At 43.7% G+C, this 24,445-nt stretch overlaps 1 long non-coding RNA gene across 2 annotated transcripts in view; it reads right to left on the bottom strand.

The window, feature by feature from the left end:
- LOC147251497 (uncharacterized) overlaps positions 1–24,445 on the bottom strand; it is a 78,403-nt gene that overhangs the window by 6,000 nt on the left and 47,958 nt on the right. The window contains exons 5-7 of one of the 2 annotated variants that reach the window (XR_015118959.1): positions 19,896–20,004; positions 7,086–7,226; positions 6,146–6,418 (exon numbers count right to left, since the gene is read on the bottom strand). This is a non-coding gene — a long non-coding RNA (uncharacterized LOC147251497). Of the gene's footprint in view, positions 1–6,145; positions 6,419–7,085; positions 7,227–19,895; positions 20,005–24,445 lie in introns of those variants that run through there. The other variant, XR_015118958.1, reaches the window with a different exon arrangement.

The raw sequence follows: 24,445 nt of genomic DNA, 5'->3' as shown, positions 1-24,445 counted from the left end.
AAAGTGTGTTGTTTCTAATTGTGCGGATGAATAAATGATTGCTGGAGGACAGCTTGATACTCATGTAATAGAGGCCCAGATCATTCTATCCACAAAGATATCTGTCTGTCGTCTGGGTAACTGAGGAAACATCCAGGTCTGAGATCAAGAGCCATGGAATGTCTGGATATAATCAAATACGATATTTAGAGATATCACATCAATTAAAACATTTCAACAGATGTTCTTCTCATCCCGGATACGGAGCCGTCGACATTTTAGATAAATTCCCCGGCGCTTGTTGCTAAAGGGTTAGCGGCAGCTGGTGCATCGGAGGAGAGCAGCCGAGTACATGAAGCCAGCAGTAACAACCCTCAAAGGTACAATTTGTTGATGATCAACTATAAATCGTGACAAAATGAATGAGATACAAACACTTTGACATACCGAAAAAGTTCTGGCCCGCTGCAACTGAGCACGAGAACTCGTTAATTCGAGCGTAAAATCTGTAGGAGTTTAAATACGCACCTACGGTTCGGCGAGGCGGGATGCAGTCAGAGATGTGGTTTGCAAGACAAAAGGAAACACAAACTTCCTTAGCGTGAGCTCTCATTTGTATGTGAAAGAACAAGATCTCTCACACAAGCAGCAAAAAAAAAACAAACAAAAAGAGTTTCCTGCGTAGGCTGGCTACAGCCGCCACTCCCTCTGACTGCTACCGTGACTCGCTTTTGCTGAGCGAAGGACTCCTTCACACCTCAGTGCTGTGCTGACTCACCGTCACACCGCTGAGGAACAAAACACTGGCATAACCGACCCCACCCGTTTAGGTGCTGACTTATGACTGCTGTAAATGTACAGATTTGTTTTCTGATCGTGAGATCTGTTTAGGTTGAAGGCTCGGGTGAGAAAACCCCACACACCGACTTCTTCACTTGCAAACAGAAAATTTTTGGTTCCACGATGTTTTGGGGTTCACCTGTGGTCTTCTCTGCAACCGCTGTGCAAAAGTTTTGGTTTTGAAATCAAAGAGTTGAAGAAGTCCCGGCTCATCATTCACATGAAAACGCAGTTTGGTGCCTGACGTTTAAAACACAGCGTGGCAACTCGGTTTGTGACGAAAGAAAGAGCCCGTCGACTTCCTTGATGACACGAAAACAAAACCTCTGACGTTCCGCATGAACCGATGCACCTTTCTGTGCCTTTCTTTTACACACGCACCATTTCACGGCTGTGACCGCCTCTGCCGCTGACTCAGAGCACAACCGAGAGAGTGTAATACTCTCACGTGGAAAAGGCCGTCTTACACTACTGGGACTACTGGGACTGAAAGTTCAGACCCAAACCTGATACTGAGCTGCCGCCGTGACATCCCAGTCACCTCACCCCTGCCGGGCCTCGCCTCCCTTCCAGCTTCATAGCCTCTTGTTCTTGTTTTGAAAGCATTACATATGACTTTATTGGAATCATACATCGGTCACCTGGTGCAATCGCATCTTAAGTCATATCTGTGTTAGCTTTATGGCTCCGTGTTTCAATAACCTCCGGCTTGTAAGCACCTTCGGGCTGACACAGAGGAAAAGAAACGTCTCTGTCGTGAGTATTAACTTGGCCTTCTGGGGGCAACTTGGTGTCAATAAACCCTGCTGCTGGCAAGGCGACGGCAGGCTGGAATGGACAATCAGAGCGTCTGCGGGGGATCTGCAGGGATACATAACACGGCAGGGGCTCTGGGAGGCTCCGTGTCTAAGTGGGGACTTGGGGTCTTCCACAGCATTTTGGGTAATGATCTGCATTATGAAGCATCAGAGCACTTTACGAGAGTCCCTGAGAGAGTGGCGGCGGCGGCGGCGGCAGGGTTATTCACCAGCTCAGTCAAAACGAGACGTGACGCCATGTAACCTGCCGAACAAGGCCCCAGCTAAAGCTTTCCATTTGGATCAGTTCGCCAAAACCTCCCTCACCCCCTCCCTTCGTCACCCCCCCTTCCCGGGCCAGTGTCATCTTCTCCGAAACAGGAGCAGAGTGCTTTAAAAGGGGAGATGGGAATAGACCAGGGGGAGGATTGGGAGGGAAATGTGATTATCATCAGAAAAATGCAATGAGACAAAGAGTGTTTAATGCACAAATGCACAAAAAGTGATATTTTATTACAGCTTGAAGGCTTTCAAAAATTACTGGAAAAGGCAGGAAAATGTGTCTGAGATGGAGACTCTGAAATGCCTGTTTAACAGGATGTAATCAGCTTAACCCTGATGTGTCCTGTCCTTTTCACGCCAATATATGTTCCTCTGACCCCTGATTTGATTAAGTAAAACTTCATTTTGAGGGGGAAAAACCACTTTGTTGCTATTACTGGTGCATTTTCAAGATGGATGAATGTGGAAAAAAAAAAAAAAAGAAAGAAAGAAAGAGGGCTGCACATCGTTTTTGATGTCACTCCTTCAGCTGGTCTGCTGAATACACGCCGTCTCCCTTGAAAGGAGACTCTCATATTCCCATAATTCATGCTGCTGCAACATGAGATGACAGTGTTTAGGATGACCATGAATTACATTGACCATAACTGAGAAGCATTTCCTGATTTAATTTCTATAGAAGCTGAGAACGGCAGTGCTTGTAATGACTTTTTTTTCTTCTTCTTTTTTTTTTTTTTAATGCGGTTATTCCAAAACACGGAAGCTCATTTTCTCTGGTTGATTCATCTTAATGTCTCAAGACAACAAAACCAAAACTCTTCAGGTAACGCAAACATTTCACTTGTGGTCTTGAAGCCCCCTTTTTTTGTTTTCCCTCAGGATAACAGGTGAGCTAACTTGTCATTTATTTTGTTGTATTAAAATGAAAAAGACAAATGAAACCGTTAGAGAGCAAGCTGATTTAACTTGGAATGGTTTTCTCGGTACAAGGCGTTCAAAAAGTCATTAAAAGCATGATTATTCTCTCCCTGCGTAGTTTAAAAAATTTGAAAAATTAATAATAATAAAAAAAAAAACTTTGCCGTGCCCTTGTGAGTATAATCGCTGTTAAATTAGGGCTATTTTTCTGCCTATTTTGTCTTTAATTCACAATAAATTAAATGAATTTTTGTAATACATTTCCAGCTTCCTTGAAATATTGTGGCATGTAGAGCACATATTCCTTGGAAAAACGGACCTATTTGGATGTAAAAATGCCCACAAAACCTGATGGCACTTTTGTAAATAAAAACCTTTTTTTGGAGAACTGAACGGAACTGTGGTGAAACCCTGATACATCTGCCTCTGTAGCCGATGAAACAACCCTCGCCCGGGATCAATAAACCACATCTAAAGTGCCGCAGACGCGCTGCATCAGGTCGGAACGAACTAGCGCATCTTATTTTATTTTAACTAGCAACTGTTAGTTTCAAACACCTCAAACTCCTGGCGTGATGACAAAGGGAATTCAGAGGGAATCACTTTCAACTGGTTTTTATTCCCTGATCAGAGAGTTACCTCCATCTCGCAGGAGCGCAGACAACAAACGGAGCGCAGCGCAGCTCCCTCGCCTGCTGACGGAAGGCCTGAGAGGAGGCGGGAGGGAAGTTTGTTGACGGCATTTCAGCTTGAAAGATGACAAAGTAACTCAGAGTCTGATTATTTCATGATCTCAAATACCGGCTAGACTAATAAATACATTAATTTGAGAGAACAACATCAACAACAACAACAAAAAGATGAATAAACACAATCATGGGCAGTTCTTTTATTTGTATGTTTGTCTTTAAATGTTACTTCAGGACACTCCATCCTTTTGCCTTGGGTGTGTTTGGCATGAAAAAGTTCAAACTTATCAAATGTAACATGTTTGTTTGTGTTTCTTAGAATCTCTCTGAACAGTGAAAACTCAATAATTCAACGTTTTCAAGTTTTAAACTTCCACTTCATCAGGAAGCTGCCTGCAGGAATGAATCAGGAACTCTCCCCGTTATGAAACGGGTCTGAAAACGAGAAAAGAGAAGTCATTCGTTCAAAAAAAAAAAAAAAAAAAGACTCTCAACGTGTGTGGTTATCTTATTTTTGTGTGCAGAAAACAAGAAGACGCCACTGAGTCACTGGTTGACATCTAGTTAAACATGGTTGGTTGGGTTAAGGTTGTGAAACTGGTAGTTGGAAACAAGACTGGACAGGATCCAAACAGCAGTGCTACGGAAGCCCAGGAACCTCTTTTATTTTTAGCTTCACAACCACCACAAAACGGACATTTTTAGCACCTCAGACAGCATCTTTTTATCACTGTTTAGCCGAGTGGAGGGCTAAAGTGGTGGTCGGCCAGCTCGGCTGTGGGAGTCCCCGGTTCATTCTCCTGTGCTGCCCGCCGGTGTTTCCTCCAAACCGGGACGCCCGACATTTTTGGCTTCTCATGCCCCCAACGTTGCATCCAGTTTTCTTTACAAAATCACATCTTTTCAAGTCCGGTGCCGCCGAGAGGATGTTTTCCTCGTTAGAGTTGTGATTTAAACGGGACCATCAAGCCTGACTAATTATGTGCCTTCACAGGAGGAACCGGTCCACTGCTCTGTTCTCTAGCTGAGATCCATCAGGGCCACTGGATCCGTCTCTGGTCTGGGAGGAGTCATAACCTTGGCGCCGTTCATGGTCAGAGACTAATGAGCCACACGACGGGACTCACAGCGGGGTGATGTATTGTTAAGATTTGATGCCCAATTAAATCTTAACGTGTATTAAATATTACATGAGATCTGCAGTGGTTGACATGAGACTTTAAGAACTGCGGCGACCTGCCCTGGGACGTTTAAACCAGCTAATCAGCTCATCCACCGCCTCATCACACCGTCTTTGCTCCTGTTAGAAATGCTGACGTTAAATTTGGTTTGTAGAGACGTACAGTACATCTGGGTTGGTTGTGCCGGGATATTCACGCAGCTAAAGGAGAGAGAAAAAAAAAAAGAAGATTTATCTCGGACTGATAATCAAGTTGGTCGGTTATCGGCCTACGAATTTTACCGGACAGAAGAAGCGGGAACGACGTTTTAGGACGCCAACTTTGTTCGTATACTGTTCACAAAGAAACCTTCCAACAAACACGTTATTGAACAACAACCTTGCACTGGATTGCTGTAAATTTTGGAACAGAAATGTTGCTGCTCACGAGTGTCGACTCTAAGAATCTGTTTGGCTCACTAAACGTGCTCATCAGCCCTGAAAACAGCCTGCGTGCCGGTCGATCCCTAAATTTAACCCGGCAATCTATTCTGGTCTTGTCAGTCCGAATTGAGACATCCATCACTTAAACTCCTGACTGCTGCCCTCAAAGTCAATCCAACTGCAGAAAATCCCGTTTGCTCAGAGGCTCCACAAAACATGTCAGAGGACGCAATCAGATTACGATTTTGAAAATCTCCTCAAACCTCCGTGAACATCTCTTCCACTCCAAAATGGATTCACGTCATTTCATGCTGAAACCTTTTGCTCTCAGATCCATCTGACAAATCTCCATCTCCCCTTTCCCTTTTGTTGCTCTAATAGGTAACATTATCCCATATTAATGGTGCCGGCGGCTATGAGCTGCTACAAGCTGAGCGAACGGGTGACTACAGATCAGCCGGGTGAGGCGGGCAGATCATTAACCATAATTACCTCCAGCTAATCCACTTCCAAGCGGTACAAAATAAACAGCCAGGCCCATTAGAGGAGCTGACTGTCAGCCTGCAAGTGGCCTGTGGCTCCTTTGGCAATGATCTGAACCCACATGGGGATAAGAGAAGAGGAGGAGGAGGAGGAGGAGGGAGGGGCCGCCTGAGTGATGGCGAGCTCCTCTTCTACCTGATTGGGGGTGAGGGGTGTTACAGCGTGGAGGGTGGCGGTGATGTAGCGACTACATGCTGGCAGCGCTGGTGCTTTTGTTTTGCTTCACCCCCCCCCCACCTCCTCCCTTTCATGTACCCAGATGGTGTTCATTTTGACCTGCTTTGTGTTTGCCCCCACCCCTCTCCACTTCCACCTCCCATTCATTCTCCACCCTCAGGCGTTTTCCTCCTCTCTTTCTCCTCCCTCACACTCGCACAGTGTTCACCCATAACATTGTGTCACGTCACATGATTAAGCTCTTTCACTTGCGTTTGCCAATGATTTATTTGCTCAACCTTTATTATTCAGTCTGAACGTCTTTGTACCTTCTTGTGGTGAATATTCAATGAGCTCATCAACAGGCCTCCAGTCGCCCAAACCAAACATTTCATTAATTCTAGTCTATTGAAGCAGGCAGGTAAATGAAAGTCAATTCATAGGTGTAGAATGACATAGAATCCACACTGTTTTCTATTTAATTATACAGTTTGCACAGTGTTTAATGCGATGCCTGCAAAGAAAATGTCTAATATTGACTTTTTCAGCCTCATCTTTCACGACAGCAGCGTCTGAGACGACACAGTTGTGGGGAAAGTCAAGAGTCGGTGCTGAGTGATGACGAGAGAGAGAAGGAGAGAGCGAGAGGGAGAGGGAGAGGGAGAGAAAGAGAAAGAGAGGTATCAGGCTGGTGCCAAAAACCAGAATAAAGCCAGAATCCTGTCACAGGCAAAGACGGTCGTGTCTCATTTCTTGCGTCATTTCACATCATTTTTCCAAAAGAACTTCAGTGCAGGAACTGGATGGGACCGGGTGATACCAAACCAGGAGGCGGCTGTTTGGGAACCCTTTAGGGAGATTCATTTTTTTCCCATTTGTAGTTGCAAGTGTAACACTTTTAAACCAAGTCTTTTTAACCCCAACATTGTATTGTTATCATCCCCTGACTTATCGTAGGAGGTTGGGTCAACGTCTTCCTAATAGACCAGAGGTGGGTGGAGCCACCATAAAGTACTCAATCAATTACGATTAATTGTTTAAATTATCAGATCAAGACAAACGCAACCAAATCGACATAAACAAAATATGAAGAAGCAATGCGCAAATTAAGAGCAGGCCGAACAAAATCCCTCAGCAACAAGAACAGCTCATTAAATCTTTACACAATAACATAAACTGTTGTTATAGTCTGTGTTTGTAACTGTATCCCTGTAGCAGGGATTGTGTGTCGTCATCAGGGTGCGTTCGATTGGTGAAATAAAACAGGACGACCCTCACCTTTAAGTTGATCCTTCATTTTTCCTCCTGCCGTGGCCCGGCGGCGTCATGCTGCAATTACACCACAGGAACACTAGGTGGCGGCAGGAGCTTCTAGGCTGCTGTGTTTTCGTTATTTCAGTGTAGCTCCAACCATAGTAGCTAAAACAGCACAAACAGTTTTGGGGGTTTGAGTTAATAAAAGTTAAAAAGCAGTTTCATTTACTGAAATCAAAGCTGAGAATTGTTCTCAAAGCCTCGCGACACATTTAATGTTTTTGCTCAGTGGAGAAAATCAGGAGTGTGTTTGTCTCAAGTCTGATTTCAAAATAAAGTATAGAGGATGGGCGTAACCATCCTTCCATCCATCCATCCATTTTCCTCCGCTTATTCCTATTAAGGGTTTGGGGATGGGGGTGGAGCCTATCCCAGCAGCTTTCAGGTGAGAGGCGGGGTTCACCCTGGACAGGTCACCAGTCCATGGCAGGGCCAACACATAGAGACAGACAACCATTGGCTCTCCCAGCCACGCCTACGGTCAATTTAGAGTCTGGATTAACCTGGTCCCCTCTTGATGTCTTTGGACTGTGGGAGGAAGCTGGAGTACCAGAGAGAACCCAGCAGGAACAGGGAGAACATGGAGACTCACCCAGAAAGACCCCGTGCTCCAGCCATGGCTCCACACACAACCTTCTTGCTGTGAGGCGACAGTGCTGACCACCGCACCACCGTGCCACCCTGTACATATATATATATACATACATAAACATATATATGTATGTATATATATTTCTGTATGTGTGTATGTGTATATATATATATATATGTATATATATATATATATATATGTGTGTGTATGTATATATATTTCTGTGTGTGTGTGTGTGTGTGTGTGTGTATACTTCCTGTTGTGGTTTTGGTTAACATGAGCTGATTGGCCTTTAAAAAGCATCAAAGCAAAACAAACCTCACCACAGCAGCAGGAGCAGCTGAGTAACTCATAAAACAGAGAAAGCAATTGGAATTGAATTTCCACACAATTAGAACCTCTCCCTCATAATGAAATCTGAAAGGGGATTCTTCGGGCGTTGCTCATTATTTTCTTTGAAACGGCAGGCTTTTGACACAGGAAATTCAATTCATCAGGTGCAGGGGAGACTTCATTTTGAATCAACGGGAAGTGGGAAGAGTCCTGCCAACGGCTTTTTAATTCACCCCGAGCTCGAGGCTGACACACTTGAAAAGAGAAAATCAGATCGGTAAAATCAAAATGCTAACCAGGAGTGCTGGTCTGACAGGCCCTGGGATAAACACAAGCCTAGCAATTTATTGTTACAAGACAGAAGTGAGATATAAGAAGAATCCACGGGAGATGTTTGTTATCTCACTGGAAAAAAGAAACCCCTTAAAACTGGAGAAACACGCTGGAGCACTTCCTGAACTTTTTAAGAGTTTGAAGGTTAAACGAAGGAACCTGCCAAGGTCACTGCCCCCACGTCACAGTGGCTGGCAGCTGAGTGGAGCGAGAGGCAGGAGAAACCTGACCGTATTTGATTTTGCATGAAGAAGCAGACCAATGCTGCACTCTGGTGCAAATACAGCTTCCTGCGTCCAGTAGGTGGCGTGAGAGAACACGCACTTACCACATATGATGTTGCTGTACGTCACATGAAGACAACAGAAACCTTCTCCTGCTGTCGACCAGGTGGCTCTGTGACCGCCACTCAAATCAAGCTTGTGGACCTGGTCGAGGCGGGACTCTCGTCAAAAATCACACTGTTTAAAACTCTCAGTCGTGACAGGAACACGGCACTACGTTCTTCCAGTGTTTCTGACCAGACTTGTTAAGATCTGGTCGACCTGCTGGGAGGAAACACTGCTGCAACCACGACCTTTCTGGCAGAGGTATTATTAGACTGCCAACGTGTCTCAGTCAGCAGAGCTTGTGCAGTAACTCACATATATTAATGCACATAAAACAGTTTATTTGACGTGCTTTGACAGTCTCCTCTGGCACCTCTTCACGGTTAAGTATTGCCAAGACCCCAGGCCAGAGGGAGCTCGCTAACTGTACTTCACGTCTGTTGACAACACTTCACAAGGAGCACCAAATGGGCTGCATCAGAAATCAGTAAAATGTTTCATAAATTACATATTCTGACTGAAAACAGGTTCGTCAATGTCCAGTTTGGCCTTGATATCAAAAAGAGCCACTGCCTCTCCTCCTCCAGATGGCGCCTTGTGTGGCAGCTTCAGAGTCCAGCCAGAGTTAAATGCCTGCAAATAAATCACCTGACCGGAGGAGAGAAGACAGACAAACTGCAAATCAGCGATCGGGTTCACCCGACACGAAACACCGCAAAGTTATTTGGTTTCACCAACAGGTGCATTTGACTCAAATTTCCACGGTGCTTCCTTTTTATTTTGAACAACACCTGCTCTCACAAACTTTTCCAGATCAAGTGATCTTGTTTCCAGCAGCAGCAGCAGCAGCAGCCCAGAGCAACACTAAAAGCCACCCAACCCAGGAACAACCGGGAAACATTAACCGGCCGCTCCGCTACCCACTAATGGATCGGACCCATTTCATCAGCAATCTGACATTTAATGAATATATATTTTATCTTCCCGTGCCAGTTATCGGAATGTCCTCCCTTTTCCGAGAAATGGCCGCCCTGGGACTCTTTTGAACGAACCTTTTTTCCTTCAGCAGGCACCTGTACGCCAATCACACGCTGCAACCGGCCCACAATCCTCCCTTGTTTTTCCTCTTCTCTCTCTGTCTTCAATATGGTACGTGGATTAATAATTCATGACCAGTTATTAGGGCCAGTTCAATAGGAGATCTGCTGATGGAGGGTCGGTGCTCGGCGAGTGTGCCCGGAGGGATGCTGCATGTTGTTGTGTCAGCCCCCATCTGCCAGAATGCAATAAGGCAAACAATGGAGGCCTTGATTTCCACCAGCAGGCCCATAATCTTTAAATGGCTATTAGCTGAAGAGTGCAACCAGTCAATAACCGACAAAATCCTTTTAAAAGCTTCTCTCCCTCTCTCTGTGTCTCTCTCACTCTTTCCCTCTCTCTCTCTATTCCTTTTAATCTTTCTCAGTCTCATTCTTTGCTCTTTCTTTCTGGTCACATGGGGACACCGCTAAGATAAAACTCTCTTCGTGAAAGTTTTTTTTTTAATGCAACCAGCAGCGAGCAGTTGCTTTTATCAATGGCGGTGGTCACGATGAGAGGTCAGCGTGAGTGTCGCACGGCCTATGTTTGGTACCTTAAACTAGCATCATCCAGAGCGCCAGGGATGGTGGATTTTTGTATGCCAAATCTGAAGTTAGCATTGCCACGGATTCCCCTGGATTAGTGCGGAAAATAATCCCTGCTGCAAACAAAACTGTCCGATCCTCCCGGCTTCTGTCAGGAAGATGATCCTCCCTGGAAGTTATAAGCTGACGTGATATTACGAGCAAACTACACCACAGATGACCACAACTCAGCTCCTCGCTTCAACGCGATGATGTTTAATGTCCTCAACGGCCTCTGCGGTCTGGTTTAGCCACAAGACACAAAAGCTTCAAAATGAATGGCGGTTGGTATTTAATGATCGATTTTATCCTGTAGAAAAAAATGTGAAAATGTCACAAACCTCCTCGGACATTTCTCACCTCTCGGCAACCAGAGGAACCGGACACGGAACCCAAAACACTTCATGTACAAAAAAACAAAACAAAACAAAACAAAACAAAAAGAACGTTTGTAGCATTCAAAACATGGCGCTTGTTAAAATCCTTAAAAATCCACGCCAGCCTCAGGAAAATGTTTTGTCTGACACGTCTACCTAAAGTTAAGGTAAGGACAAGTGTCATTGAGGCCCGACTCCCTCCGAGTCCCACCACCTGAGGAGTCTCTGTGGCGAAGGGCGTCTCCCTGTGGAACGTTCTCATCTCAACCCTTCGCTTCTACGCACATCTTATTCAACTTGATTAAATCTCATTGACCAATTAACAGTTTAAGAGTATTTTGTCGACACACAGTCTCCTTTCTCACGCCGCTCCCGTCTGTTAATAGTCCTGAAGTACAGCGGCTGTCTCCCGGTGACATAACGGTGATATATTTTTGCTTTCGCCATCGATCACAAAAGATGAAGCTCAGAAGAGATTGAATTACTGTTTACATGGATCAGATTAAATTGTTTTTAATATACATTGTTATGAAAGCAATAATCTTTTTTTCTTCCATGGCTGCAATCATACCCTAATAAAACTCATATTCATTAGTGTCAGGGAATATTCCCTGCTTCCAATCTGCAGTCTTCTACCTGAGTCGCGGTGGCGGAACACATTCTGCCGTCGAGCTCAACAACCGATCAAACCACGGATCACGAGCAATCAGCTGACGGCGCTAATGTGCTTCTACTTGGAGGACGGATTCACAGCGAGTTCTTAGCGTAACGCCACCTCTGATCGGAAGGATGACATCACTCCTCGTGCTGGTTTTAAGATTTTGGATGAAGGCAAGTCAAGGTTTGAGCTGAAATACAACTCTGTTAAGCTGAAGGAACCTTTGTTGTCATGGTTACCGCAGCAGCAACTTCCCCAATGATTGGAAAACTGATGGAAAATCCCAGAAAAAAACTTCACGTGCACTCGGCTTTAGCTCCACACACACTCAACGGCTCAACAACCACAGCACAGCGCGCTCAGTGGAACACAAGGCTCTGGCATGAAATATCAATTTTGGGGACTTTCCAGAGCGACCACTGGCACCGTTTCATTTACGTCACAACAAAGGCCGCTCCTCAGGTGGTTGACGCTCACGCGGCCTCACAAACCGCTGGCAACCACACATGGACAACATCAACGTGGATTCGCGTGAATTTAGCCGTCAACTTTACTCCCTTTTACATTTGATTTTGTACCCCGAGGAGCGCTCGTGAGCCAGTGTAGGGCGGTTTTACCTGAAGCCCCCTCTGGATATCAGAGCTTCCCTTTCCACGGCAAAGCCCACCGACTCCACAGAGGAAGCACTCATTCAGCCCCGCCTGCCCTGCCTCTACTTCCTCCGTCCCCCACAAATATGTGCTAATCTTATAGCACCTCTAAACTGACTCAGAATTGCACATTTTCAAACAAATTTTTGCTGACACATCAGTATCATAAATGTGTAATTTAACTTGCTCCAAACATTCTGTGACGTGCAAGTCATAATCATTCAAACGCGGGGCTTTTTTTTCCCTCCAAGCTCCTCACAAGTGTCAATTCTTAAGAATCCTGCGGCGTCTCTCACTGCTGCTCATAAATGAACTTTGGGAGAAAAGCAAATAAATTACAAGGCTGTTCGGATAAATGACAAAGCACAACTCGGCATCATAAATCTTCAGAGACGCAGACGGGAACATCCTCCCTGCTCCACCGGCACTCTGGCGCTCCCTCCACAGCGGTCAAGTCAAAAACATCATCTCAAGCAGATTGGCACCAAGGTTACCACATTGTCACGCATCACGACTGGTGTTTTGACAAGCCGGCGTGACCTCTGTGTTGCACAATCACATGATTGCAAATGGTCAGGTCAAAGGTCAACGCTAATGGATGCTGTAGCAAGGGGAGCGGCTTCACGTCTGTGAGTGTGTGTGTGAGTGTGTGTGTGTGTGCGTAAGAGTGTGTGTCAGTCGTGCAGTTTCAAAGCAATTCAGCCACAGACAGGGAGTTTCCATGAGGCACTTATTTTGATGTACAGCATCATATAAACAACAACTGTGTGGAGCTTGAAAGCTCTACTTTGTAAGGTGAGAGTAGTTTGAGAACGCTGAGGATTTTACACTGCAAAAAACAAACAAAAATAAAAGCCTCAGCAAGTACAATTATAAATACAATAATAGAATTGATAGCAATTAAAAAAAAAAGTCATTATGTACACGAGAGGATCACTTAACAAGGAGAATCTAAGTAAGGAAAAATAAGGGGTTCAATTTACGACGATTTATCCTTCTGTCGAGGAAAATTATGCTCACTACAGTCGGACAAGATTTTATTATCTTATTGCACACACGCAAAAAAAAAAATCTCAACAGGGTTTGGGTAAATTTACTTGTTAAAAATGAACCTCCTTTATCATCTAGAGATGCAAGAAGCGCTTCTGTTTTCTGACTAAGAATATGACAAATATAGTTGCTGTTTGTTTTTTTTTAAATTGTGTTTAGAAACTGATTTGGCTCGGACAGAATAACATCATGAAGGCAATGAGGTCATGTGATCGCCAGCGTTGGTTTTGTCCATTTGCAGCTGCGTGATGAAATTTTGGGGACGGAGGTCTAATCTGTGTGATTTTCGATTTAATCCAGAACAGGACCTGATGACCTCATATCACCCTGTCCAGCTAACCATGAGCTTTAAATATGCTTCTTTTTTTTTTTTAATGCAGTTATTGTCCATCCTCCCCTGATACAGAGAAGAAGGAAGACCCCCTTCTCTCCTCTGGGCTGGCATCAGGGAGCTGAGACCCTCAAAGACCAGCTGGGCGCTAGTTAGCTTAGCTCGTTAGCTTAGCGTGGCCGAATGTATTTTTCTCCTGTAAAATGTCTGAGGCTGACTTTCTCGGCTGATGTGACGTCTTCTTCACATAAACGTGGAGAAAAGCCTTGATGTCAAAGTCACTGACACAGAACAAAAAAACAAGAGTCAGACGACCGATGGCTTGATTATCGGATGCGAAATAAATTTATCATCTTTAAGACTGTTGACAGTTGGTAAGTGTTTGTACCGTGCTGGGACACTATCAAAATAAAAGTTGGCATTCTTTGATGACACCAGTGCGCCTACGCAGGAAACAGAACATATGAAGGCCCAGACTACATAGGAAACGCCTGAATATGAGCCCCAACCTCCTCCGTCTCTTTGTGTCCTGTCTCTCTTCCTGTCTTTTCGTCTTACTCTTTTCTACTCTCCCTCCCTCCCGCGCTTGCTTCGCCCATTCCGTCTTATCTTTTCATTCTGCTGCCTCCCCGTTTTCCAGGTCTGCTTGTTCTCTTTCCCTCTTTTCTGCATTCTCCCTCCATCTTGCCTCTCCCCTCCCTCGCCACCGCCGCCTCCTCTGCATCCCTCAGTATCCAACCAGTGGAGAGTCATCCATCTTCATTGGGGAGACACATGTGCTGTTTTGACAGTAAGGGCTCTGACTGAGCGAGCGGAAGGAAAGCAGCAACCCCATGACAGCAAAGACACATTATCGGTGGGAAAACACATCCAGCATCAATTACTGCAGCCCGTCCGACTCCACCAACACTTTGGGTATTAGCTGTTGCTGCTGCCGTCTGCCTCAATGATCCCCCATCACTGGAGACGTGTTAAATCAATTTTCGGAGTTAATTCTCTATTAGTCAGCGCCGCGTGTTTGGTGCGTTATGAAAAGCGCGGATCCTAAATGATTTGAGTTAATTGTGTGCAGTGTTGTCGCGTGTCTTTTACTTTTTGATAATTACTTTTGTTGGATGTCTGTTCTTTGTCTGATGCTACCGTTGCTCACGCTAAGTGCCCACCTCTCCTCCTGCTTGTTGATCTTCTTACCTGATCGGTGGAAACACCGGGCTTTCATTTGTGCGGCGCCAAAGACTCCCGTGAGATCTTGTGATCACCTGCTTATCATGTGATGGAACTTATTCCCACATTTTAACGACTTCAGGGCCACAAAATATAACTTGTTCCTGTGCTTTTATCAATAGAACGCAGTGTAACTCGTCCCCATGATGTAATCCCTTAACGGCCATGTGATGCACCTTGCTCCCAATATTCCATGTATGAACATGTGATGTACCTGATACTTTGATTATTCCGCAACCACGAGATGAAATTTGTTCACACAACTTGATTAACTGGTGGCCACAAGATGACGCCTCCCTCCCGGTGCTTTTTCTATTTTTAATCCATTTGTAGCGATGGAGATAACGCAGTAACGTGTTGTCACAATTTCTTACGTCCCACGACAACACATTAAAAGATGGGAACAACTTATATTTTGTGGCCAAAGGATCTATATCTTCTCCGTCTGCAGCCTCTCCGGTGCTCCGTCTATCTGCTAACAGATAAAAACTGTCATTTATTCATCCGAACACGTCGGGAGGTATTACCTCACTGGCTGACCGTTCATCACATTAACGTCTTTTCACAAATGACAGTTTGATTGATAAGGGGCAATCAATCTGATATTGGAAACGGCGGCGATGTCGAGCCGTCCTGTAATTGCTGTCAGAGGTGATCTCAGTCAGTGTCCTGCCAGTTGGAGCGGTATTACTCTGACCTGAAGATGACAGTTCTATTAAATACGGCGTCTTCAGGCTGAGCCCATGTGACATGCACGTCCAGGACAGTTGCCATAGGGGCATTAATGACATCGCTGTCACTCAAACTGTCACTCGCCTCAACTGGTGCTTTCTCTGTCAGGAAATTAAGTGAACACCTTTGAGGAAAAGTCAATAAAACAATTTAACTTATATTTCGGAGAAATCGTGGTCTTTGTACTGATCCATTCATTAAAAAAAAAGAAAAAAAAAAAAGTGACTGACTTGCAGTTGCCGAGGCTGTGAATGGCGACTCATCTCATGTGTAACAATGACATTTTTACCAACCATGTGTCTGGAATTTCATATATATATATATATATATATATCTTTTTTTTCTTTTTTTTTTTAAGTGCCCAGAGAAATACGATGATTTCATTCATTTCCTTCTGATGTGAATGACCGAATGGAGGGAGTCTTGAACTGGCTGGAGTTGTGTGATCCATCAGCGAGCATCAAGTCAGCAGTAATCTTTGTCAAAGTTACATTATCAGCATGAGCTAATGCAGTGCAGATGTTAGAAACGAGATTAATTTGCTCTTAAACTGTATTACCACACAATCATAATGCAGTTAATGCATGCAATTGATGTTCACTGTGATGGATTACACAACTAAGGCCAGTTTGAAGAGTCCACTGATGTCTTTCCAATGTACTGCAAAGTAAATAGCGAATTAAAATCGGTAGGAAAAAAACAGAGCCGTATTAATTCTGATGGAGCAAACTCAACTTACTGAAAATGGCGAGATTTGCATCTTGAAACAGGGCACGTCTGTTGGGTTATCACGGGGAATATTTGTAAAAATATGCAACAAATATAAATTGAATAGAACATAGTTTTAACAGCTGAATCCCCAGGTAAGGGGAGTTACATATCATCTACCTGTTCCATTCAAAAAAGACAGTATATCCGCAAATACTTGGAGGGAATTCCTTCAAGTCTGTCACAAAGTTCCGCTTGGGCTCGGGGATGAACTGAAAGGTCAAAAGGTCAAGGACAGCCACCATTAAACCTCCTTCTTCTGTATTCTCTCTGAAAGTTACCAGGGAAGTCATATGACACGATGGCCGATGACAAAAAAAAAAGAAAAAGAAATAGTTGTAATTTCTTAAAAGAATGTTTGTTGGTCCCTGTGGGGGCGACCGAGGAAAAAGGCTCCACATTCACAGCCTCTCTAGGTCGTCTTCACATTTTCTCGTGTATCAAATGCTGATAATGAATCCACTCCATCTTCCTCCCCACTTATCCTCCTCATCATTACCCTGTGTTTCACAAAATCCCACCTTGTCGTCCTGACATCATGCGGATCGCAGTAATACGTCTTTGATTTACTACCAAAATGATCCTCTGCGATTTTATTTGTGCCTAATGTTGTTTTTAAAGTTGTCACATAAATCAAGTCAAATCAAGCGGAGGAAGAGGTGATTCTCCCTTCCTCCCTCGAGCATTAGCTCATCCTTTTCTCTCAGACACTCTCTCTGCCCGGCACTCACTTCCCGTCTGTAGGCGCTCATGCCGGGACGACGCTCGCTCTGTGCTTCCTCTTGACGACCCTCTGAGGTACATTTGATGTCAGAGTGAACAGCTTGTTTTCCTTTTCTCCCTCTGATTCGCTCTCTTGCTTCTTATTTCTTCTCAAGTCTGAAGTGCTGTCATGTTATTGGACGCAGGTTTGAGAGGCCACCGTACCAGATTGATGGGCACCAGGGAGCGCGTCCGTGACACCCGGGCCGGCCTGAGAAGAAGCAAAGAAAGAGCTTCTCTCTACCCCCCATCCATCATCCCTGAGCCCTAATCACCCAGTGATGGAGAACATCCAGGTTGGAGGTGGAGAGAGTTCTGGATGACAGACGTGCGTGTGTGTGTGTGCGTGTGTGTGTGTTTGCTGCACAACAAAAGCCCGTCTGTTTTCTACCATCAGCCTCTCCAGCTTCATTTATTCATCCAGGAAAGCGCTCGTATAATTAAGGTGTCATATCCCTGGAATAAATATCATACCAGGACCATCACCGTGCTACACCTGAGCTTCCCAAAGTGGCGGTTGGAGATTCAGATGACAGGAAGAAAAGATGATCCTCAGACACATAAAGAAAAATAATCAAAAAAGCCAATATAACAGATCCAGAAAATGATCAAAATGAAGCTGAAACATTTATCTTTCAACCAATTCACCAGGACTCAGTAGCGCCCCTTACAGCCGGATGAGGTTTATCAGGATCCAGAACCTACAGTTGGATCCAGATGACCTTCAAAAGCTGATCACCAGTCAACACCAATATCTGGTGCCGGTCTGTCATACTGCATCACAAGAGGCAATATCATGATATATATTACAAATTAGATATATAAATATATGAATGACAATTTGTTTGACACCGAGCCACACACACACACACACACACACACACACACACACACACACACACACTCACCACAAATGACCCGTAATCATTGTGACCCAATAACTGCTCGATTATTTCACTAGAAACGTCCGGCCGCTGTCAAAGCAGCTGAGCATGCCGGTGAAGACGCAGCAGACATACAGGGAGGACGTGGGACATCATGTTCCACGCAAAAGCGTAAGGCTTTAATTGCTTCTTTAAATTTCAGTAATGGGTTTTCATTTCACGGAGGCAATTATTTTGTCGGAGCTGGTGTCACGTTTTTCCAGAGAAAATGATACACACACTTGAAAAAACCAAGGCAGCCTCATCAGCAATTACGTGACTCAGAACTTTTCCTGCAGAACATCCATCAAATCCACGCCCCCTCCCACGTCCTGCTTTTGTTATTTGTTATTTGTTACTGGAATGATTAATAGTCGCTTAGAGTATTATTGCATTGCATGCTGCTGCGGCTCCTGCAATTACACAATACTTAGCTTCTCAGCTGTCAGCGATCCATGCAGCGAGGAGGGGTACGGCAGGTTCGCACGGCAGAGGAGCAGCAGCTGAGGTTAATACACTCACAGAGGGGATGTGTCACCTTGATCTGTTTGCCTGACAGAGTGTCCCTTTGAGTTATTTCCTCTCATAGCTTTCAGTGTCCGCAGCTGATATTACCCTGAAATACTAGAATTCAGCCGCAGAATGGCTGTGAATGATGAGCCACGCAGAATAACAGGTAATTTATCTGTTGTTATTGATGGCTGTTGTGTTGGGGAGTGAGACAAATGTCAGATGTAAAAAAAAAAAAAAAAGGACTTCCTCTTAAAGGCCATGACAAAATGGGAACAATGTTTTTGTTTTTTTTTAAATGTATCGACACAGTTAAAGATTTGTGAGCTATCGGTGATAGCTCATCAAGCCGTGCTTTCCATCTTCATGGGGGAAAAAAACAACTAGAAAACCCCTAAAACCCAGTGACGTGGGTTTTATCAACTGAGTCTTTTCCAGAACACGTAACATAAACTACTTTGTTATGTCAAACCAAAGCTGTAACTGTACAAGCCACGTACTATCACATGATCCCTGTGGACGGAGGTTCTTTTTACTCCATAACCACTGAAGTAGATCAGAACAGGCCGACAGACAGACCTGACTGGGACTGACGGCCACGTCTGCTTTAAAAGGAGCATTTTCTTTCAAAGACGTCATAAAATGAAAATGACAGGTTAAACTGTCGTTTTTTTGTTTTGCACGATGAGGGAATATTACGCAGAGTTAGGTTACTGGTGGTTTGCTTGTTTTCTTTGATATTATTTCCCGAACAAGATTTTGGCTCAGGCGGCGCAGTGGTGCAGTGGTCATCTCTGTCGCCTACCAGAAAGAAGGTTCCGGGTTCGAGTCCCGGCTCAGGGTCTTTCTGGGTGAGTCTCCATGTTCTCCCTGTTCCTGCTGGGTTCTCTCTGGTACTCCAGCTTCCTCCACAGTCCAAAGACATCAAGAGGGGACCAGGTTAATCCAGACTCTAAATTGACCGTAGGCGTGGCTGTGAGAGCCAAGGGTTGTCTGTCTCTATGTGTTGGCCCTGCCATGGACTGGTGACCTGTCCAGGGTCGCCTCTCACCTGAAGGCCGCTGCGATAAGCTCCACCCCCGTGACCCTTAACAGGATACGAGGTAGAAAATAGATGGAAGGATGGATTTGGGCTCAAAAGAATCACGGGCCTAAGGCTTCCTGTCCCACATAGAAGCCTTCTGAGTTCAGAGCTTTAAGCAAACAAAAGACAGGATGGCTTTGTACTGTTTTGTGCTACGAGGTAGCGCTGAGTCTTAAATCAATCATGAAAACATCTTCAGGCTGGGATTCTTGCCAAACGTGTGAGATCTCACCAGGCGGAGTCTGGTTACTAGACAACTCCTCTAACATGGCAAAATGTCCAAACTGCCAGCCTCGAGTAACCACGGTAACACTGTTTACTGAAAACTCACAGCCTTCACAAAGGTCTCAAGATGTTTCTCGGCGAATTTTAGATGGATCTGGTTGATCCAATTGGAGGGGTACACCAAAATGTTTAAATTACAAATAAAATAAAATACGAACAACACACTTACTGTTTCCAGTAGGTGGCGCTATGACGCATCTGCTCCAAAATGTAAAGAGTTCATTTTTGGTCCATTCACCGAGTTTGGTGAAAACCGGCTTCATCGTATTTGTAGAAATCTGCAAACAAACAAACAAACAAACAAACATTACCTCCTTGGCAGAGCTAATAAAGCGCTGGAGCAAGAGGAGTGCTGCAATGTAAATAAGAAAAAAGGGGATACTACATGACCTCATTCAATCCAGCCATTAGTTCTGAAGTAATGCACACGCTGTTATTTCAGGTAGGAATGCGGCTCGTTTATCAACGTCAGATGAAAGGTTTTGCAAGTCAGAGATCCATTAAAAGCTGGTACTAAGAGTTCCTTTCAGAATATTATATGAGAGCTATTAGTTTCCACTGTCCAACACAGTAAAGATATGATTGACTCTCATCTCAGGGGGCAAAAGTTTTATCTCCAAAGCCTGGACTGCTCTGCCAGCATCAGTTGTTAATGTAATGACTAATAAAGGCATGTCAATCTCTTCCTGCGAAGGAATGCAAAACACACAGCATATTCATGTCACCAGAAGGATTTTCAATTTCGCAAGTTTTGAAAAGTTTCCTAAGACATTTCATTTTTCGACCTTGAAAATGAAGGAACCAAGCCAGACCATCTCATGTTTTACCAGGTAAATAAATATCAGGAAAAATACGTCATTTAGAACAGCAAAGAAGTGATTCAGGACTCTTTCTGACTCATTTCCAAAAAAAACAAAAATAATCTGTGGGTGAATTGCTGCACCCTCAGTTTGAGGCAAGGTATGTTTATCAGTACATTCAGACACACAGCAACTCCCAGAGGCATAGAAATACAACGCCATTAAAACATTAAGAAGACATCAAATCGCGTTTAAAGACCAAAGAAAATAAGACAAGGGAGACTTTAAAAGATGACGAGTACGAAAAGCAGAAACAAGCAGGTGCACAGCCGACACATTCTCTACATGAATCTTTTTATCCTTTAAGCCGAATGAGCCGACAGTTTCAGCAGACGTCAGAAATTCAGGAAGCTTCCCGAGTAAGCTTCTTCACCTTATTTGGTTGCAGGAAACTGAGTTAAGATTTATTCACGCCTGAGACCGTTTAGAGATTTACAGTCAATGATTTTTCAAATCTGTCCTTGTGATTTAAGCCCCAGTGGGGTGAGCGCCGCTGTCTTGATGTTACTCTGGCAGCACCGTCCTGGATGAGCTGAGGTGATCTGCTTGATCGATGTTAAGCCCCAAGAAGGCAGTTGCAACAGTCCAGCCCGATGAAAAGTGATGAATTTATTTGCTTTTCTGCGTCTTATCAGATTGAAATCCTTCAATTCTTCATTTGTTTTAAGGCGGTCCATAATTACACCCAGACTTCATGCTTGAGTTGTGGATTTTAGTGTCATGAAGTCAAAGCGATTTCTTTTTTGCAGTCATCATCAATTATTTCGGTGTTCTTAGTTGTAGATCATTCTGGCACATCCGCTCCCCCACAACTGAGCAGTTCACGTGTTGACTATGTTATGTAAAGTTGTGTCATCTGCATAAACTTAAGGGACAGTATCATATCATGTGCCATGGTCTGAGCAATAGGGAGCACGCAGATACTGAATAGAAGAGGGCCAAGAATTGAGCCTTGAGGAACTCCACCTATTTGTTTGCACACATTGATCTGACACTTTGCTGCCGAGACTCAAATATTATTTTACATATATGTCATCTAAGCTGCTACGGTGGCAGTACACTGTAGTAATGGTATTTTTTAAAGCTACATATCCCTTTTGTTTCAAAATTTTAATCCCTACACATACTTTAAGCAGTCTGATTGTGACTCGATTTTAGTTTACACCATTCCAAAAACTGCACAAAGCCTCTGACACCATTGTCTCAAAAAACAACAACAATAACAACAACAAAAAAAACATAGAGGGGAAACCTCGATGTGGTTAAGGTTTGGGGGGGTTGTGGTATCTTGACTCATCTTAGCGAATGTGAAACTCGAAACATAAATAGAATTGTGTGGTCCGCAGGAAAGCGCAGAGCAAAGTTTGGTGGTTTGACGAGCCTTCCACCTCCGCAACGCTGACACACAAAGGAACGTCTCTTGACTTCCTCCTTTGTTCTCCAATGTCATAACGACAACAGTCACTAGAGGGCGCTTTATGGGCTGGTAAAATGCTCGCATTGTTTTGCTGAGGAGTTTGATCTGACTTCAGCTGCTCCCGTGTTGTTCTGTTCGAGCCTGCGATATTTAAATGTGCATATGAAGAGCTGCACATGCAAACTGCGATGAAATCGATTTCACATGACTGCCTCATATAAACAAACCAAAATATTATAATGATAATAATAAAACAATTTGTGAAGCAACAATCACGTGAATACACAAAATTTATGTTGCTGGAAAAGCAGGACCACAAGTTATATCAAAGGTAAAGTTTGATGTCCTGACAAAGTGAGGAAACAGAACTATATGAGGTAAATCCATCGAGTATGATGACTTGTAATCTTTCAACTTGTACTTAAGTAGGTTGTAATCAACGTGAAAATTCAAGCCATTTTATTTAAGTTACGTGCATCAACAGTTGCATCATTCTTCTCTCCTCGGGTACTTTACAGATCTGTTTGTTCAGTCTCGTCTAAGATAAATGGCTCCTGTCATTCTTTGGTTATTAGATAAATTGGGTTTATTTTTCAACCTGTCTCCTGCCCTTCAACAGAGAGAAAAATCGTAACAAAAAAAAAAAATGTGAAGATTAAGTAAACAAAATGTCACATCCCGTCTGTGAAAACTGTTCTTCGGCTCCTATGAATTTCTCACGTATGAATTGACCCCCGGAACTGAGAGAGCAACATGGAAATTCCCTCTTTAAGATTTCATGTTCCTCCTCTCTCCACTGTCTCTGCTGGCGTCGCCCATTAAAGTGTTCATGCTGTTCACTTTATCATTCTTATGACCCCCATCTTCGACATCAGTACTGAGGCTGTCCTCCCCCTCTGTCTCTAATTCATCATCCTTTATAGAGACTAATAGGCTTGAGGTGACACCAGGGAAAGCCGCCGATGATTCCTAGCTGCTCAGATCCACTCAGAGTGAAGGGTTTTCATTTGCCTTCCAGTCACGCTGATATTCATTTGTTTCAATGGCACCCAATTTTCTGCTGGCTTGCAGCACAAAACGGCAAAACTCTAAGAGTCCTCTTAAACAGAGATGAACTAGTTACCGGTTTCCTATAATGGGTATTTTATTTCATGATGGCTGTATATGCAATAAATAAGTGGAAGGTTGAATACAGTTTGCCTTACTACAAAGTTTAAGGCACCAGTTTTGAGTGAAGGCAGCTTCTGTGGAAAACTTACTTTTGAACAGCCTTTTAGGATATTTACGGTAACGTGCAGCATAAGAAGGCTTGCGATGTTAGCAGGCTTAGTCGAGTCCAGCTAACATGCTAACATTAGCTACGACAAATGGATCATTCTACATTTCTGATTACAGTAAAGGAGTTGTGAGACAGTACAAGATGTTTATTTCTTGGTAATTAAAAAAAAAAAAAGCACAATTTCACATTGCTAACTTATTTGTGGGTTTTATCCTAAACATCCCTTTTCTAGCTCTTGTACCAGGAAACATCTAATAGGAATAAGAGTATTATGAATATTTAAGTATAAATTCTGAGTTGCAGAGGAGGCATACAATATTGCAATACGCAAAAGAGAAAAAAAAACAATCTCAAAGTATTGTATTTCCAAAAGTGTTATTTGTTTAATCCACAGACAGCTTATTAGCAGGCCGTTTTAGATCACATCATCAAAATAAATTCTAAATTATTAGATGAATTACCAAATTGATGACAGCATCATTCGCCCGCCCTGATTTTAGACAACGTGGGAAGAAGATGCTAAATTAGTCTGCACAACCGTTCAGCTGTTAATAGGATTTCCAATAACAGGTAGCGTTTATTAAACCGACTGCCGTCTTTGGGGAAAAATATTAGGTTGAGAAATGGGGTTCCTTTTCAGACTGAATAATGAGGGATATTCATTCAGTCTGGACTGCTTCAGAAAGGCTGACTGCCCTCCTGTTTCTCCTGTTTTGACGACTGTGTCACCACTTAAAATGACAAGCATGAAGCAAATATACAATATAATAATGCTTTTAACCGCCCAGTGTTTTATCAACAACTACTACCTGTCATGAAGAGCAGAGTTAAAACAGTAACCGTATCCGGTGCGTTCTAGACCATGTGGAACGTTCAGTTGCAGGGCCTGGCGTTTTTACCTCCCAGACACACTGCAATTACTGTTCCCGACAATCAGTGGAGCTCTACATGTACAGCATCTTAAGTTCAAAGTGTCAAAAGGACAGATTGGAGCAATGCATTAAAAAAAAAAAAACAATAAGAAAAGTAGAGTTGGCTAAATAACACTTTAAAAAAATTAACACAATTACTGGGGGTCCTGTAAATGGAGAGCTGTGGGGGACCAGGGGAGGGCAGCAATATGCCTTGGCTGCGTCTAGACCGCCAGAAATTAAAAGAAGAAG

Source organism: Aulostomus chinensis, chromosome 13 (assembly GCF_037954235.1).
Source record: "Aulostomus chinensis isolate RoL2024-O1b breed Wild chromosome 13, RoL_Achi_v1.0, whole genome shotgun sequence".
NCBI classification, from domain to species: Eukaryota; Metazoa; Chordata; class Actinopteri; order Syngnathiformes; family Aulostomidae; genus Aulostomus; species Aulostomus chinensis.
The sequence above is the reverse complement of the archived record's forward strand: the minus strand, read 5'-3'. Positions and strand labels throughout refer to the sequence as shown.